General features: G+C 45.1%; 1 pseudogene; it reads left to right on the forward strand.

Moving 5' to 3' along the window:
• Positions 1–4,020, forward strand: part of LOC144523347 (cytochrome P450 2K1-like) — a 5,759-nt pseudogene extending 1,739 nt beyond the window's left edge.

Raw genomic sequence — 4,020 nt, forward strand, 5'->3', positions numbered from 1 at the left:
TCTGACAGCTTCTTTGTTCAAGTCCACCTGTCTACGTTACCTCTGGTATGTCCGCATGTGGATGTGTAACTTCAGCGTCAACACCGGTGTTTCCCTCACCTGTGTGATCCTAATCCGACCCACCTGACTCGTTAACTACTTCTTCAAGATCAGAATGTTGATCAAAAATTAATTATCAGAGTCTGAATCTATCAACAACTGGAAGGCTTGCACAATTGTACACTTTATCGTTGGCGCAGGCAAGTTTTTTCCGACTCTGGCCAGCAACACTTGATGCTCTTTTGTTTTTGGGGGTGGATCGTGTTCTTCACTTTTTTTTGGACCCGGCAGTGCTGTACTATTTACCAAGAACCGCAACAGCGCCCCCAAACGTATGACATTGAAAACCTGGATTGCCGGGATATCTTGTCAATGGCGAGAAATATATTAATGGCTAAACTCTCCAAATGGCTGCCAAACTCGCATTGTTTGATGAAAACTCACCTTTTAATAACTTTTAATCATTAAAATGTTTAGATTACACACAAAAACAATTGGAGTTGATCAGACAAAATTTCTAAGAGGAGTTTGTAAAGTACGACATCTTGAAATGACGAAAAAGACACAATTAATTACAAATGGCCAACTTCGGTTGGATTAGGATATTCTTCCAAGTGGCTTTTTTGCTGAATCAGGTATCAAAAAAAGTATTAAGGTTCAAGATTTGTTTGAATACATGTGCTGATCTTTACCTGCAGAAATCTGGGATTACCAACAGTCATTTCCACGATGAAAACCTTATGATAACAGTTCAGAATCTGTTTTCTGCTGGCACTGAGACATCTGCAACCACACTGAGATGGGGACTTCTACTCATGGCCAAATATGCAAAAATACAGGGTAAGGAATTATACTGTATATGTGCACTGCTTACATTAAACATTCAGGCCAAGCTATTGTACTTTATCAACACAACTCACCATCATAACAACAAGACCAGGGTTTTTCCTGGCTGAGATTTTTGCTTTTATCGCAAAATGCACAATTGCTTCACTAAACTTCCCCACTATAAAGCCCCTTTCACACATGCAAACCTGAAATTACCTAGACATTACCCAGCAGAGCTGTATGTGAAATCTGAAATGTCTGAATCCGTTGGACTGGACATCAAATGGTCTGTACCCAGCAGGGCTGGACTGGCCATCAGACATACCGGGCATTTTCCCGGTGGGCCGACGCACTTTTGGGCCGAATAGCCGATATAAATAGGCCTTTTTTTTTTTTGGCCCGCCGGCCCATAAAGAACGCACAGCGTCCCATTGGTTAATTTTCTTTATTGGCACTGGCCTGACCCAATCAAATCCAGGAAACCCCCTTCCCACTCCGGGCCGCAAATTTACGAATCCCACTATGGCCACTCCTCCCAGCCCTGAGACACGAGCTGTAATAGTTATGCTGGAAGTTTAGCATCCACGTTAAAATGGACAAACGACCACCAAAGCGCAAGGGAGGTGCAGAGAAATTACGGGAGAAAAAGATTAAGAATCTACAGGCGGATTCCTCAAAATGTGCCAACATTTCGGACATGTTTGGGGCTGTAGTAGCTGCTTCAACATCAGCATTAACTGAAGCCGAGGAGGAGGAGAGGTGGCTGGCTTTACAGAGAAGCAGAAACAACATCATGACAGGGAAGAAGCCGAGGAGGAGAGTGACCACGACAGGGCCATGGGAGCGTGGGAGGGAAAAGATGGAAGAGAGAGTAGATGACGACGTGGTAAGGAGTAGGCAAATTAACAGGGACTCTCAGGGAGGGAGGGAGGCTGTGTGTGTGTGTGTGTGTGTGTGTGTGTGTGTGTGTGTGTGTGTGTGTGTGTGTGTGTGTGTGTGTGTGTGCTAAGGGTAAGATCAACAGATAAGTCTTGGGACCCCTCTTGAAGGATCCAAAACGATCACATGAACGCAAAACACTAGGCTACTCATATCATAGAATACACGCATATTTGAAGAGGAGTGTCTGCAGGGAATGTGTCTGACCAATGGCCGCCTGGGCCAAAAATGCCAGGTCCAATTTTTTTTCCCAGTCCGGCCCTGGTACCCAGCCAGCTCCCTGGTACAAATTATTGGTAATCGCCGATTGAGCTCAAAGTGTGAGAACTCACAGCAAGTGGGTGGGCGTGTTTGATGACGTTTCTGTCGACTCAAGCTGAACTGAAAGGAAACAAACATCCGACGGCAAAGGGCAAACGCCGAAATCTTCATACTGTCAACATGCTGCCCATGGCAGATGATGACATATTTTACTGCAGGTAGCATGTAGCTACTATAGTTAGCAGTAGACACTAATTGAGCATAGCAGCACTTTCTACAGTTAAAGGCTTTTAAACCAAATACTACGCAACTAAATTGATTGATCAAACCACCCGAACCCCCCCCCCCCACTTTTCATCTTCCAGACCAGGTCCAGGAAGAGCTGAGCAGGGAAATAGGAAGTCGTCAAGTACGGGTCGCGGACAGGAAGAACCTGCACTTCACCAACGCTGTAATCCATGAGACACAGAGACTGGCCAGCATCACCCCATTGTCACTTCCTCACAGAACTACCCAAAGATGTCACCTTTCAGGGTTACGTCATTAAGAAGGTCAGACTGAATAAAACACACAATATGCCCAAAAATGCTATCATCCTATCATATAGAAAATCATTTAAATTCCGGTATTGTCCACAGGGGACCGCAGTAACTCCTCTCATGACATCTGTCCTGTATGATGAGAGTGAGTGGGAGAGGCCACACAGCTTTTATCCTGCTCACTTCCTGGACAAAGACGGGAAGTTTGTGAAACGAGAAGCTTTCATGCCTTTTTCTGCAGGTTGGTGAGCTTTAAACCAGGGTCACACATACGTGAATGTAGGCGAGGGACCATCGCGAGTCGATGCGATATCTGCTGGTTAGGCACAGCGACAAGAAAGGCCTCTTCCATCTGGGCTTTCCTAAAAAACTACAAGCCAATCGGGTCAACCCGATCAACCACAGACATTGCTTTGCTATAGGCTGCGATTACTTAAATTGAACTTGGATTGGCTTCAAAACTGGAAGCGAATAAAAATCCTTCGCTAGCATAGAATGGAAGACAATGGGAGGCGGGTAATCAATGATTAATCACTGGTTAATTTTGCGCATGTGTGACTATGCCATTATTCTTTATTTAGGATCCCCATTATTCCTAAAATCCCAGTAGGCTCGATTTACCACACCTATCTACAAAGTAGATTTTCCTAATCCCCAACCTGATATCATGACTTTGCGTAAATGTACTGTACACGCCCACTTTCTTAAGCCAAGTGGCGTGTTATCTGTACGCATTTTGAGCTATGCGCGTGGATGTCTACGCTGTATACAGAGGACTTAAACATACACGGCACTTTGTGTTATCTGCACGCATTTAGAGCACCGTATACAGCGGACGGGTTGGGTTTAGGAAAAGAACAACGGGGTTGGATTTAGTAAAAGAAGACAGCGACGGTTGAGTTTAGAAACGTGACACGCGGGACACGAAGGGTTTCATACTACTCGCTACGGCATGAATTCACAAACAATCGCAAGGCAATATAAGTCAATGGAGGCCAAACGGCGTCGATAAAGACGTTAAAAAGCCAGTATGATTCTTGATAACACGCCAATAATGGCATACGAGTTGGCGTGTCATACATACGCCACTTCATGACATCAGTCTGTAATCCCGCTTTGGCCGACAAAAGAGGCATCACTTGTTGTTAATGAGTTGTTTACTGGCAGATGACAGGAAGCTTTTCCTTTGCTCTCTCTTGCAGGTCATAGAGCTTGTCCTGGAGAGAGTCTGGCCAGGATGGAGCTCTTCATTTTCTTCACCAGCCTCCTGCAGCACTTTCGCTTCACTCCTCCTCCTGGAGTTTCAGTGGATGAACTGGATCTGACTCCACGTGTGGGCTTCACCCTCAACCCCTTATCTCACAAATTGTGTGCTGCCCCTGTACATGAGGAAGAGAAGGGCTTGATCATTTAA

This window comes from Sander vitreus, chromosome 1 (assembly GCF_031162955.1).
Source record: "Sander vitreus isolate 19-12246 chromosome 1, sanVit1, whole genome shotgun sequence".
Lineage (NCBI taxonomy): Eukaryota > Metazoa > Chordata > Actinopteri > Perciformes > Percidae > Sander > Sander vitreus.